Raw genomic sequence first — 15419 nt, 5'->3', positions numbered from 1 at the left:
CTCCTAAAGCAACTCCTGTGATTGCTTGAGCCATAAGCATAGCTTTATGCATAGCTCCTCCAATTCCATCACAGGCTTTTATGTACTCTGAGATTATATCTGATCCTGCCAGGACTCTTCCTTTTAATGGCTTAATGGCTGATTGACACTCAGGATTGGCGTTTTCATATGCCATCAACTCCACTACAACCTTACGGGCATTCTCATCCGCAATTGACTTTTGAGCAGCATCTTGAAGCCTTGCCACAAAATCATGGTAGGGCTCTTTAGAGCCTTGTCTTATTGTATTGAATGAGGGGCAGGCGGTTCCTGGGTCTTGGATTTTCTCCCAGGCCCTAAGGCAGATAGCCCTAATTTGCTCAATGGTCTCATTTTGCAATATTACTTGTTGACTAGCAGTGCTCCAATTTTGACCTGTTCCTAATAGTTGATCTACGTCTATGTTAACTGGAGGACTGGCAGTCCTATTTCTTCGGACCTGTTCTTGTGCCCCATCAATCCACCAAGTCTTAAATTGTAAAAATTGAGAGGGTGAGAGTGAGGATTTTGCCAGAATCTCCCAATCATAAGGAATGAGTCTATGTCCATGAGCAATGGAATCTAATAATGTTCTCACGTAAGGAGAGTTGGGTCCGTACTGTTTTACTCCCTCTTTGATATCTTTTAGCATTTTTATAGAAAAGGACTCATATCTGGCCTCAGCTGTGGGAGGCTCTCCCTCTTGGGCCCCTTCTCCAGGTGGTCTTGATTCTAATATTACTGGGACTGGCCAAGCCTGAATATCTCCTTGTTTTCTTGCCTTATCAATAATTTTATATAATGCACCACCCTGTCTAATAGGTGGTGCTGTAGGATTAAGTCTCATAGTGGGCGGCTGAGGATACAGCGCCCTGCCCTGTGGCGCTGGAAACATTTCTGGCTGTCCATACTGACTTTCTGGGGGCAGCGGATACTGAAGTCCGGCTGGCGGCCAGTATTGATAGGCTACTGGTGGCTGGGTCTTATTTTCTACCAGCTGATATCGTGTCTTGGACGCTGATGGCTCTGCTAATTCTGGACCTTTTTCTTCTAATTTTAATGTTTCTGGATATATCACCTCCTGTAATTGATTATTGTTAACATTTTGTGTCGACCGAGCCATTACTGGCTCTGCTACATATTTACAATGTGAACTTTCCATTCCTTTCCGGGATTCTATCCCTGCCTCTTTTTCACAATCTATTACACAGCTTTCAGGGACATCAGAAACTGAAACGCTATCTTCTTCTGTTTGAAACGGTTCTAAAGCTACTTTAATAATGACCCAATCGTTCCATACTGTAAGTGGGATGATTTTACCTTCCCTACTTGCTTGTTTTAATTCTTTGCCAATTTTTTCCCAGTCTTTTAGATCTAAGGTTCCCTGTTCTGGAAACCATGGGCAAAATTGTTCTATTGTTTGAAACAGCGTAGTTAGATTTTTTGTAGAGACTCTAACTCCCCCTCTTTTTAAAATAATTTTAATAAAGCTGCGATAAGAGGCATATTTACTTTTAGTTTGCCCCATTGTCACCCTGGGTTCTTCCGAGTGCACAAGCTTACCGCAAGGCTGACTGTAGACGTACTCGGGAGTCTCTCGTCGACTTGTCCTCAATGACCACGCTGGAGTGTTACCTTCACCCTAGAGAAAAGCACCCACGTTTGGCACCAGATGAAGGGGTGGCCTGCCCCTCCACACCTGCAGGCGTTTCTTGTCAGGTGGAACAAGAGACTTGAGAAAAGAAATGAGACACAGAGACAACGTATAGAGGAAGAAAAAGTGGGCCCAGCGGACACGCGCTCAGCATACAGAGGGCTGGCACCGGCACCGGTCTCTGAATTCCTTCAGTGTCTATTGATCATTATCTTTTCTATCTGGAAAAGGGGAAGTGGCAGGACAATAAAGTCATAGTAGGGAGAAGGTCAGCAGAAAGACATATGAATAAAGATCTCTGTGACATGAATACGTTTAAGGAAAAGTGCTGTGCTTTGACATGCATATATGCAAACATCTCCATAAACATTTTCAGTGCATAAAGAGCAGGATTGCTGCTAGCACGTCCCACCTTCAGCCCTAAGGCTGTTCTCTCCTAGCTCAGTAAATAGAACATACAATTGGGTTTTACACTGAGACATTCCATTGCCCAGGGACGAGCAGGAGACAGATGCCTTCCTCTATCTCAATTGCCAAGAGGCCTTCCTCTTTTACTAATCCTCCTCAGCACAGACCCTTTACCGGTGTCCGGCTGGGGAACCATCAGGTCTTTTCCCTTCCCACAAGGCCATATTTCAGACTATCACATGGGGAGAAACTTTGGACAATACCTAGCATTCCTAGGCAGAGGTCCCTGCTGGCTTTCCGCAGTGTTTGTGTCCCTGGGTACTTGAGATTAAGAGAATGGTGATGACTTTTAACAAGCATACTGCCTTCAGGCACTTGTGTAACAAAGCACTTCCTGCATAGCCCCAAATCCATTAAACCTTGAGTAAACACAGCACAGTCCTTGTCTCTGCAAGGACAGGGTTGGGGGTAGGGTTACAGATTAGCAGCATCTTAAGGCAGAAGAATTTTTCTTAGTACAGAACAAAATGGAGTCTCTTATGTCTACTTCTTTCTGCACAGACACAGTAACAGTCTGATCTCTTTCTTTTTCCCACATTTGAAGTAGGAGTATTTTAAAATTTTTTAGCAAAGGAAATGAATTCTGACAGGTTTTGCACTGAAGACATTCACGTGTGAGGAAAACAGGAAAAACACTATGCTGTGAAAAGCAAATGCTGTTGAGATTGTCTCACAAACACAAACTGCGTTTCAGCATGTAGGTTTGGGCCTCAGGTTGGGCACATTTTACTTTAAGCGCACTGTTGGTGAAACTTAAGGTGAATCTAGGACTTATATATACATACATACATATAATACACACACACACACACACACACACACACACACGGTCTTCCTATCTTGTCCAGGGTGGTCTCTAACTCTGGGTCTCTAGCGATCCTCTGCCTCCCCTTCCCAAAGTGCTGGGATTACAAGCGTGAACCACCTCGCCCAGGCCATTTTAGTTTAATATTTTTAATTTAAATACACAATCCAAAAATTACATAACAAGTACAGGAAGCCCACTTTATGCCAGTTTTACAAAAACAGTAAAGATATATCAATGACAAAGCGTCAAAGTGGCAAAATCCTAAAGTACTGAGAGAAAAAAAGTTATTCTAGAATTCTATGCCAAATTGAAATATCTTTCAAAATTGTGACTGAAATCAGAACATTTAAAGACATACAAAAAATGACAGAATTCACCGAACCACACTACAAGAAATGTTAAAGGAGTCCCTCCAGGCGTAAGGATAAGGATACTAGACAGAAATCTGAACCTACACAAAGAAATGGAGACGACTGAAAATTGCTATGTACGTACTTGGATGTTGGGATTTATAACATGTCCAAAATCAAATTCCATGACAACACTAGCATGAAGGCCAGAAGGGGAGGTATAATGTCACTTGATGGCAGACGGATAAAGATGTATTCTAGAAACCCTAAACCCATCACTGACATAACAAAAGAAAGAGTTACACCTAAGAAGCCAAATAAGGAAAGAAAATAGAATGATATAAAAAAAACCATGCAATCGCTGGGTGCGGTGGCTCACGCCTGTAATCCCAGCACTTTGAGAGGCCAAGGCAGGCAGATCACTTGAGGTCAGGAGTTTGAGACCAGCTTGGCCAAAACGGTGAAACCACCATCTCTACTAAAAATACAAAAATTAGCCCAGTTTGGTGGCTCGCACAGGCCTGTAATCCCAGTTACTTGGTAGGCTGAAGCAGGAGATTCGCTTGAACCCGGGAGGCGGAGGTTGCAGTGAGGTGAGATCGTGCCACAGCACTACAGCCTGGGTGACAGAGCGAGACTGTCTCAAAAATAAATAAATAAATAAATAAACAAAAACTGTAATCACTATGCTGGAACAACTGCTCTCCAGGCCTCTATCCTATAGAAATACACAAATGGCCAATGAGAAGTGTACAAGAATGATCACTGCACCATTATTTGTAACCATAAAATAATAGAGCCAAAGTAATTTCAAAGACACATGAAAATAGTCTTATTTATTCAACAAACACCAACAATTGAACAAACAATGGAAGCAAGTCCTTTGCCAAAAGGAACATAGAGGGTCATGATCCTCCAAGGATTTTAGGGTTCCTGGGAGCCTAGTTTTTGGTCTAGTTCTGCGACATCTTATGCTTGGGGAGCTACAGGTTCTCGTGTTTGGAGAATCTTTCAGGTTCTATCTCCATTTCCCCTCAATTCCTCCCCATTCTGCTACAATAAAAAAACAATTCTCACCTCCGGAAGATCCTGCCTGTGCCTCCGCACGAGCCTTTCAGGGAGTCTGGATGTCTGGTCCACTGAAGGGGTGGCCTACCCCTCCACACCTGTGGGCGTTTCTCGTTAGGTGGAACGAGACACTTGAGAAAAGAAATGAGACAAAGTATAGAGAAAGAAAAAGTGGGCCCAGGGGACCGGCGCTCAGCATACAGAGGACCCACGCCGGCACCGGTCTCTGAGTTCCCTTAGTATTTGTTGATAATTTTCTTTACCATCTTAAAGATAAGGGAGTGGCAGGACAATAGGATCATTGTAGGGAGAAAATCAGCAGTAAGACATATGGATAAAGATCTCTGTGACATGAATAAGTTCAAAGGAAAATGCTGTGCCTTGATATGCATATGCAGACATCTCCATAAACCTTTTAGCAGCATTGCTCCAGCAAGTCCCACCTTTTGTCCCACCTAAGGCGGTTTTCTCCTATCTCAGTAAACAGAGCCTACAATCGGGTCTCAAACCGAGATGTTCCATTGCCCAGGGATGCGCAGGAGACAGATGCTTTTCTCTATCTTAACTGCCAACATCCGCCAAAAGGCCTTCTTTCCTGTTGTACTAGTCCTCCTCAGCACAGACCCTTCACCGGGGCGGGCTGGGGGAGGATCAGGTCCTTCTCTTCCCACCAGGCCCTATTTCAGACTATCACATGGGGAGAAACCTTTGACAATACCTAGGTTTCCTAGGCAGAGGTCCCTGCGACCTTTGACCGTGTACGTGTCCCTGGGTACTTGAGATTAAGAGAATGGTGATGACCTTTAACCAGCAAGCTGCCTTCAGGCACTTGTTTAACAAAGCACATCCTGCACAGCCCAAAATCCATTAAGCCTTGAGTCACCACAGCACATGTCTCTTGCAAGGACAAGGTTGGGGGTAGGGTCACAGATTAACAGCATCTCAAATACAGAACAAAATGGAGTCTCTTGTGTCTACTTCTTTCTATATAGACATAGTAACAGCCTGATCTTTCTTTCTTTCCCCCACAGTCCACTGCTCCCCGGCTTCTTTTTTTGCTTTTGCTTTTCCCTTCCCCTGCTCCTGCCCTCAGGCCTCAAGACCCGACCACCGCCCAGCTGAGTCCCCGGGGCTGCACTGCGCAGAAAGTGCACTGGAGGCCCTGCCCTGTTGCAGCCCCGCGGGGTGCCGAGAAGTCAACTAAATAAATGCTTTGTAAAAACAACTTCTCCATGGAAAAATCTCTCATGATTTCCATTCTGAAGGCTCTTCAAAGGACTAAAAACTAAAGGCGACGATGGATTCATTCGACAAGTCCTAGTCGGGCGGCCTGGTGAGTGGCAGACCCTGCTCCCCGGGAGGGGACCCACGAGCGACCCTCGCCACCATCCCTGCCCTGGTGGAGCCCCCATGCGGGACACAGGATCCGAAGATGGCAGCGGCAGCTCCGCAGCGGCCCCGAAAGCGACTGGGCAGGGTGGGCACAGGCTCCCTAACTGGGTGAAGGTGGCGCAAAGAACGGGAAGAGCCATCCCGGGAGCCACCGGGCGTTCAGCTGCCCTTGGGCCCCCAGGCGGCTCGAGCCGGGGTGGCAACAGGGGCGTTTCTGGAGGGTTTCTGAAGCAGGCGAGGGGCAGGGGCAGGGCGGGAGAAGGCCATTCGGCTGCCCTTCTGGCTCCAGAATCTCCCAACGCGCAGGTGTCCAACGTGACCAGCGCGACTCACCGCTCCAATCTTACCGATTTTCCAAGGGCCTTGCTCAGTGGTCCTGCCTGGCGGGCCCTGAAGATGGAAGGGACGGAGGAAGTTTAGTGAGTGCGCCCTTCCTGTAGCGCCAATAGAGCTCACAGTACCTGTCTCTGTGGCGCAATCGGTTAGCGCGTTCGGCTGTTAACCGAAAGGTTGGTGGTTCGAATCCACCCAGGGACGCTTGGTGAATGCTTTTAAAGCATTCATGCATTGTCAATCCCTACATGAATGGGCAAGATTTTTATCTTCCCGGAGTCCTAGGCCACTAATATTTGACTTATCCATGTCAAGGGCCAGGCCACCCCTCCGACCGGATTCTTAACCGGGTATCTCCTGAAATCCTGGGTTTATACCTGTCTAACTCAGGAATCCTGAAACAGAGACCTAGGAACCCACTTTTAGTGTGATAAAATTCTAATTCAGTCCGTCATACGCTTAAACGAGTAATTTACATGCCTCCATTTTTTCATATTTCAGTAATAGGAGTCCAGTAGTATCCCCAGGATGTGCCTGGACTTACTGATTGTTCTATCAATAATGTGACCAGTGGAATCAGTCATCATCATAGTGATCCTCTCTATCATTTTTGAAAACAGTATTTTTCCCCAGTTTGTGCATGATTTATTTAACCCTTTTCAAAATGTTTTTGTTAGCCAGGCGTGGTGGCATGTGCCTGTAATCCCAGCTACTTGGGATGCTGAGGCAGGAGAATCGTTTGAGCCTGGGAGGTGGAGGCTGCAGTGAGCCGAGATCGCACCACTACACTCCAGCCTGGGCAACAGAATGAGACTCCATCTCAAAAAAAAAAAAAATGTTTTTGGGATGAGGTTGGTTTCATGGTTTTAGGATTACAAAGAATGCTGCAGCCACCATTCTTGTACACATATCTTTGGTCATTGTGGAAATGTCTACACCGCAGATATTTCTATAGTGTAGAGAACTGGATGCGCCATTGCTACATTATAGTGTTTATATAACGCTTCTAATTTGAGTACATTCTGCAAATGTATCTTTCACGGGAGCAATGCCTAATAATCTTCCAATATGAATATTTATAAGAGGAAAAATGGGAAGATGTGCAATTGAGCTTCGTGCCTCTCCATGGGGCCATGTTCATAAAATGGTGGCATTAGCTATCTGAGAGTGGAGTCTGTGGCCCTCTGACATCAAAAGCTGAAGCAGAGGACATGAAAACCCTCACTGCATATCCTCTGTAGTCTGGCCAGAATCATTCCTAGGTCGGTGGTCTCTTATCAGGAGGGAATGCTGCTTGCTTGCTTTGTCAAAACCACGGAAGGGAGGGAAAGTCTCAGGGTGTTGGTTGATAACAGTGGTGAAGCAAGTCTTTCCAAAGGGCTGGTTTGTTAACCCTTAGGGAAAAAAAGCCTAATTATTATTATATTTTTTGAGACGGAGTCTCGCTCTGTCGCCCAGGCTGGAGTGCAGGGGCGTGATCTTGGCTCACTGCAAACTTCGCCTCCCAGGTTCACGCCATTCTCCTGCCTCAGCCTACCGAGTAGCTGGGACTACAGGCGCCTGCTACAATGCTCGGCTAATTTTTTTGTGTTTTTAGTAGAGACGGGGTTTCACCTTGTTAGCCAGAATGGTCTGGATCTCCTGACCTTGTGATCCACCCGCCTCGGCCTCCCAAAGAGCTGGGATTACAGGCGTGAGCCACCGCGCCGGGCCAAAGATGTCAAATCTTTAGCCAGTGTTTGCCTTTTGATTGATAGGTGGGTTGCTTGGTTACTTTGGCCCTTGTGTGCTTGAATGTTGCCTCCATCCCATAATTTTAAGTACATGCTTGATATGCAGTCCATATGTATCAGCCTTAATGAGCTAATTATCATATAAAGTCATTTTAAGGATACTTTTTCTCTCTAATCCACATGCCTATCTCTGAGGAGCTGACCCTTTACTGGTTTGGATCTTGCTGGCCTTGGGGTCCTTGCGTGCCTTTTTTTTTTTAAAGACAGGTTCTTGCTGTGTTGCCCAGTCTGGAGTGCAGTGGCACGATCTTGGCTCACTGCAACCTCTGCCTTCCGGGTTCAAGCAACTCTCCCATCTCAGCCTCCTGAGTAGCTGGGAGTACAGGAGTGCACCACCATGCCCAGCTAATTTTTGTATTTTTAGTAGAGAAGAGTGTTTCATGTGTGTCCGTGTGAAGAGATCACCAAACAGGCTTTGGGTGAGCAACATGGCTGTTTATTTTACCTGGGTGCAGGAGGGCTGAGTCCGATAAAGGAGTCAGCAAAGGGTGATGGGATTATCATTGGTTCTTATAGGTTTTGGGATAGGCGGTGAGGTTAAGAGCAATGTTTTGGGGGCATGGGATGAAGCTCACCAAATACATTCTTGAGGGTGGGGAGAATTACAAAGAAACTTCTTAAGGGTTTGGGGGATTATAAAGAACCTACGTAAGGGTGGGGGAGATTACAAAGTACATTGATCTGTTAGGGTGGGGCAGAAACAAATCAGAATGGTGGAATGTCATCAGTTAAGTTATTTTCACTTTTGTGGATCTTCAGTTGCTTCAGGCCATCTGGATGTACACGTGCAGGTCGCTGGGGATATGATGGCTTAGCTTGGGCTCAGAGGCCTGACAAAGGGGTTTCACCATGTGGGTCAGGCTGGTCCTCAAAATCCTGACCTCAGGTGATCTGCCTCCCTTGGCCTCCCAAACTGCTGGGATTACAGGTGTGAGAGGCTGCGCCCGGCCTTGCTTGCTTTTTTAAATCTTACTTTTTGTTTTGGCTGCTCAACTTCTGCCTTTTATCTTGCTTCTTGCTCTCCCACCCCATCACCTTGCTTCTGTTTCTGCTTTTACTCATTCTGCCTTTCATCCAACTTCCAATTCCCTCTGCTGTTCTGCCTCACAATGGCAGTTAGTGAGGGAGGGGTTTTAAGGGGGCATGTCCGACCTCCTATCCTGCCACAGCCAGAAACATTTTTCAAGGCTTCTCTGAGGTCCTGTCAGCCAAGAGGGAGTCCGTTCAGTTGGTTGTAGGGCCTAGGGCTTATTTTTATTTCTCAGTCCTGACAAGGAAAGGCTGGATTAATGCAGATTTTCTGCAGGTGTAAATTTCATCTACAAAAGACAGTTTTGCAGAGTTACTTCTGTTTGCTGGCTCTCTGACAGCATTCTTAAAATATGCCAAAGACACATATTCTGGGGTAAAATATTTTGATTTTCTTTATCTATCTACAACTTCACCGTGCTGACAGCCTCCAATCCAAGCATACCTGAAGCCTTTTTTTGTTTTTTGAAACGGAGGCTCACTCTGTCACCCAGGCTGGAGCACAGTGGTGAGAGCTCTGCTTACTACAAGCTCCGCCTCCTGGGTTCATGCCATTCCCCTGCCTCAGCTCCTGAGTAGCTGGGACTACAGACGCCTGCCACCACTCCTGGCTAATTTTTTTGTCTTTTTAGTAGAGACGGGGTTTCACCTTGTCAGCCAGGATGGTCTCGGTCATCTGACCTTGTGATCCTCCCGTCTCGGCCTCCCAAAGTGCTGGGATTACAGGCATGAGCCACCGCACCCGGCCTGAAGTCTTTCTTTTTAAAAAGCTTTCCCACCCTTCTGACCGCCTTCAAGTCTCTGCCAAAACACAAGTAACAGTGGCTGACTCCCTGCTATAGCAAGCTCAGAATAAATAGCCTTTGCTTTTTTTTGTTTGGTTGGTCTTTGTTTACTTGCAGAAGCTTCAATGTAGCGTTGACAAGGACTCCATCTTTGACCAAACCTTAGTTGCCGCTGAACCCTTTTCTCTATTAGTTCTTGGCCTGCCAAGTCCAGTTTTAGAAAAGAGTACTGTTGAGTCTAGTTTAGCAAGAGTCCTCCCAACCACTTTTGATAGCTAATCAAGTTCCTCTTAGTAATTTTCCATCCACTAACTTTCTTATCTTGCCGATTGGCTATACACCTTCAACTCTTTTTGCTGTATTTGGAGTTGAGCTCAGTTCTCTGCTGGTCTCTCTTGCCTACTGTAGTACATACAATAAAATCCATCTCAGGTTTTTAACAAGTGTCCAGGGTAGTCCCTCTGAAACTACTTTTGCAAAATTCTGACAATAAGAGAAAGCAGACACGGCTGACTCCATCTTGGTTCTAGCCTCACAGGCTGGCTGTCTTTGCTCATTCCTGTGCAATTTCTCCCAAGCGATCTTTGGGAAAAATTGAGTTTATAGTTTAAATCAGGGATCCCCAAACCCCAGGGTCACAAGACAGGTACTGGTCCATGGCCTGTTAGGAACCCAGCCGAACAGCAGGAGGTGAGCTGCAGGCTTTCAAGCATTACCATCTTGTCAGGTCAGCATCAGCATTAGATTCTCATGGGAGCGCGGACCCTATTGGGAACTGAGCATGTGAGGAATCCAGACTGCTTATGAGACTCTAACTAATGCCTGATGACCTGAGGTGGAACAGTTTCATCCAGAAACCATCTACCACCCCCTTCCATGGAAAAATTGTCTTCCGTGAAACCAGTCCCTGGTGCCAAAAACATTGGGGACAGCCAAAAAGGTTGGTTTAAATGATAACCTTCCCCAAAACTAAATGTAAAACTAATGAAAGGCCACCAAGTTAGGAGGATGAAAGGGGCATGAATTCTGCTAAGATATATGCCTCATTAAATAATTACCAGTCATTATTCCAGAGGTCACAAGATTTGCAGCTTCCCCAATTACTGCTGTGAAGAACATCACTATTGTAGAACCTAAGATTGGCCTCTTGAGATTTCTTTTCAGGCTTTTGCATGTCTGACTACTGGATGGCACCATTTGGCCCGAAAATCAACCAGTCCCTTAGCCCTGAAGTTTGCTCAGGGCAGGAGGGCCAGTTTCCACATCCCCCAACAATCAGCACTGCCCCTCCCCACCAAACTGTCTTTGAAAAACCCCTTACCTCCAAGCCTTCAGTGAGATCGATTTGAGTAGTAACTCTGTCTCCCACAGGTTGTGGCTGGCCTGTGTCAATGAAACTCTTTACTGCAATGCCATGGTCTCCACGAATTGATTTTGTATGTACAGTGGGCAGGAAGAACCCATCAGGCGGTTACATCTGCAGGATGGTGCCAGTTCTTTCCACAAAGGCTGGTCAGATACCCAGAAAGTATTTCTCCACTACTACCTGGACAATGTGTCTCCCTGTCAGTATCCAGGGAATGGGGCCTGGATCAAGTATTTAGTATTTAGCAGTTGCTACACTGTCACCTAATCCCTCATTTTCAGGATTTTGCCATGCCTTCCAGTGGCCTAACTGGCCGCCATGCCACAGAATCTTTACTTTATGGTCTCCAAGGAGAACTCTCCACTCGATGTTTTATGATTTGAGCAATGGGATAGAATCTGATACTGGTGGGCTGAGGGAGGTCCCCGGATGCTGGTGGGATCTCAACCCCAGCCATGGTGTCCAGGCTCTTGACACCATCTCCAGAATGAAGTCAAGGATGAGTCAGCAAACAGTGAAAGAAGAGATTTATTGCAAAGCAAAAAGTACACACTCAAGAAAGGGGAGTTCGGGCATATCCGAGAGAGAACAATGGGTTCTGGGGTTTCATCTTGATGGGTTTCTTTAACCAAGGAGTGGAATATTCATAACAATTCCTGGGTAAAGGTGGAGATTTCTCAGAACTGTGGTGCCATCCATTTTTACATCAAATACTGGTCTCAGAACTGTCATGGCACTGGTGGGTGTGTGATTTAGTATGTTAATGAGCATATAATGAGGGCCTAGGTAAAACCTACATCAAATCAAGCACCACATTGGGTCCAGTCAGTCTTAGACAGCTTGGTCCACACTGGTTTTTCAGCGTCTTATCAGCCCATAGCCTCAAGTCAGGTAAATCTGCTGCCTAGAATTTGTTATCCTGTGACCACCCTGTATTATTCCTGTCTCAAATCTACTTGTAAATATTCAAATGGTCTTTGACTTGGGCATTCCAACTTTGCTTACTTCACAATGTTTCATGCATTGTAATCCAATATAAGAAAAGATGATCCAGACATTTGTTAAACATCACAAATAAGATGGATCCCAGGTATTTGTGTCAAATTTGGATTATTTTGGTTTTGTGTTTGCAGAATATAAAAAACTAAGCACTAAGGTCTGGAGATGGCTGTGGAAGAGATGACAAAATCCAACACCACGCTTGAGAGTGTCCAATCATCTCTTCTGGGGCAGCATATTTTTCTATAATACTGAATTTGGGAAAAAAAAAAAAAAGAAAAACCAACTACAAGATTCATGAAACTGGACAACTGTCTTTATAACATTACCAGTGATAAAACCAGTAAGGAAGGCTGGTTTGCAGTCATCTGAGCAGTCTCTTTACTTTCATAAATATGGTTTCTCTCTGATATTAAACGGCTTCCAATTTCAAGCTGAATGCTACATCCCAACGATAAGGATGTGAAGAGAAGCGGTTTCTTTTGTAATCTTAAACGTTCTAGTCTGCGAATTAAAAGTCATTATTTGAAGAAGGATGTCCAGGCTTCATTGGGCCGCCGAAAGGTTGTTACACAACACAGGTTAAGCACCAGCTGCTTTGGGAGAGAACAGATGCGGGGGCGGAGGAAAAAAGGGAGAGGCAAACGTCACTTCCCCTTGTGGGCTCCGGCAGCGGGTTGGTCCGCTGAGTGGAAGAAAGGCAGAAGGGGACTGGGAAAGGCACTGTCGGTGACATCACGGAGAGGGCGACTTCTATGTAGATGAGGCAGCGCAGGGGCTGCTACTTCGACATCTGCTGCTTCGCCACGAAGGAGTTCCCCTGCCGTGGGAGCGGGTTCAGGACCGCTAGTCGGACCTGAGAGTCCCAGCTGCGTGTCAGGGCTAGGAGGGCTCGAGAGTGCGCGGGGCAAGTGACCGTACGTGTAAAGGGTGAGACGTATGAGGCTGTGGCAGGGCGGAGGTGCTGGAGCTCATACTTACCTGGCAGGGGAGATACCATGATCACGAAGGTGGTTTTCCCAGGGCGAGGCTTATCCATTGCACTCCGGATGTGCTGACCCCTGCGATTTCCCCAAATGTGGGAAACTCGACTGCATAATTTGTGGTAGTGGGGGACTGCGTTCGCGCTTTCCCCTGACTTCTTGTAGTTTAAAGAGTAGGCTTTACTATAAGGGTTGCATTAATTTTTCTATTGGTTTATACCTTGATGGTAAGTGTTATTCTTAGTTTCGGACGCTGGGAAATAGGAAGTAATGTCATCTCACTGCAGAGATTGGTACGTGGTCTCCAGGGTCCTTGAATTCTCACGCTCTGTGAAAATCTTGGTGTTTTTCCCTAGCCCCCAATCACTTTTTACACAGCCTCCGCTTCTAACCGCAGTCCCCTCAGGAGTTTGCGGTATTTCTGTGCTAGCGGGGAATGTGTTCTCACCTCGTAGAGCCAGGTGCAAACTACGCAGACGGGCGCTGTTATCGGGAAGAAAACACGGTCTTTGGGACTCTTAGTGTCCCCGTTTGGTTGTAGACATAACTCGCTTACTTTGCGTCGGGGAACGGCTCTCCTGGCGCCCAGGTGCCCTAAACCATATTCATCGAGGTCCGCAGGCCTCACCTCACCTGTCTTGGCCAAAATGTGCCAAAATCCTCCCTGAAATGTAAGGCGGAAAGGTTTATGAGGAGTGTGTCCAGTTTCCCTGCTGTCTCCTGCCGTTTACATACCTAGTCTTTCTTCAGTCTTTATTTAAGCGACAGCTTCTTGTTTGATGTCTCGCTTCCACATCCTACATCCATTGCCAGGCAACTTTCTAGGTAGCACCCCCACTCATCTCCTACCCCCAAGCAGCCCTTTCCTATTTCTGGCGCCAGAGTCCTCCCCCGTCCCTCTTTCTTCAGGCCCTCGCTTATCACCTTCATGGGCAGAAAATACTTAGCTCTCTCTCAACCTGCGATTTACACCTGACACGCGTCAGTACCCTGGCAAATTCCTTAATACCCCTTCTCAAATGGCACTGTAAGTTCATCTCTTTTTAACTCCCGGAAGTATCTAATTGGTTTTGTCCCTGCACTACGTGAATACTAGTATCCACTACAGAAGAAAACCCTAGGCCTAGCGATGGCGGTTCTGGGCATTGTGCCAGCCTCTCCCAGGGTATGTTTTCTGACCTCACCTACTTCTGATCAACTGAGGTCAGGAGTTCGAGACCAGACTGACCAACATGGCGAAACTCCGTCTCTACTAAAAAAAAAAAAAAAAATAAAAAAAAATAACCGGGCGTGGTGGTGTGTGTCCCTAATCCCAGCTACTCGGGAGGCTGCCAGGAGAATCGCTTGAACCCAGGAAGCGGAGGTTGCAGTGAGCCGAGATCGTGCCATTGCACCCCAGCCTGGGCAACAGAGCGAGACTCTGCTTCAAAAACAAAAAAACAAAAGCCAAAACAAAACAAACAAAATAGAACAAAAAGCTAGTCCATCTGAGACATATTACTGGAGACGGTAGAATCCTGCATCCAACAGGCACTTAGTGCAGATCTGGACCCACTGAGCGATTGGCTCATGTTCCCTCTGTTCTATTAAGTATCAAGAGCAGAAATTGAGCTCTTTGGCTTTTACCCACTAAGTATGGCTATAGGACAGGTCTCTCTCTCTCTCTCTCATTATTGCATCATTATTTTTTGCCATTAGTGTGGGTTTTTGGTTTTGATGTTATGGAGTGAATTTCTGGGGACAAATCTCTGTTGGGTGTTGTTGACAAGGATCCAGTCCCTGTTTGGTAATACATGACAGCTAATCTGCTCTGTGAGTCTCTTTTATTGTCTATGTATTGTCCTGAGAATAATGGTATTTCCTGATATTTGAGAGTGCAGCAATGATAAGTTGTTCGTATCTTGTCTTTCAAATGTCTGGTAAAAATTTTATGAGCCCAGTAGTTGTCAATATCTGCAAGAGTGGCATCTCTATTACAAGAGTGATCTTACTACTCAATGTCCCGCCTCCCAACAAATTTCGTTCCATAGGAGCTCTTGGCTTTAACAAATTTGCTATATCTAAAAGACATCTTAGTCCAGGAAGAAAACTAAATCTGTAGCATGTAAGGAGCAGTTTTCCTTGATTGGTATATTCAGGTTTCTAACCAGCTGAAAAATTCAAATACATGTCCTTTAAGGATTAAGTTTGAATCACACTACAGAAAGGAGAGAAAAGATTTATATGATCACATATAAGCAATGGAATCAGCAATATGAGCACTTTTCACAGCTATACAAATCAAATGTAATAATCTCCAGAACATTAAGGAAGTTCATCCCTTAATGAAAATGAATGAAAAGAAATTATTTACCCACTGTTCTATGCCCTGGA

General features: G+C 45.8%; 1 long non-coding RNA gene and 2 other non-coding genes across 3 annotated transcripts; all 3 read left to right on the top strand.

The window, feature by feature from the left end:
• The first annotated feature begins 5564 nt into the window (after positions 1-5564).
• Positions 5565-12345, top strand: LOC123571649 (uncharacterized). Its single transcript, XR_012415970.1, has 2 exons — positions 5565-5699; positions 12198-12345. It is a non-coding gene; the product is annotated as an uncharacterized lncRNA (long non-coding RNA).
• Positions 6222-6295, top strand: TRNAN-GUU (transfer RNA asparagine (anticodon GUU)). Its single transcript has one exon. It is a non-coding gene; the product is annotated as a tRNA-Asn (tRNA).
• Positions 12346-13036: 691 nt separating the features above from the next.
• Positions 13037-13200, top strand: LOC123570612 (U1 spliceosomal RNA). Its single transcript, XR_006694885.1, has one exon. It is a non-coding gene; the product is annotated as a U1 spliceosomal RNA (small nuclear RNA).
• Positions 13201-15419: the final 2219 nt, after the last annotated feature.

Source organism: Macaca fascicularis, chromosome 1 (assembly GCF_037993035.2).
Source record: "Macaca fascicularis isolate 582-1 chromosome 1, T2T-MFA8v1.1".
Lineage (NCBI taxonomy): Eukaryota > Metazoa > Chordata > Mammalia > Primates > Cercopithecidae > Macaca > Macaca fascicularis.
This window is presented reverse-complemented; position numbering and strand designations above follow the sequence as displayed.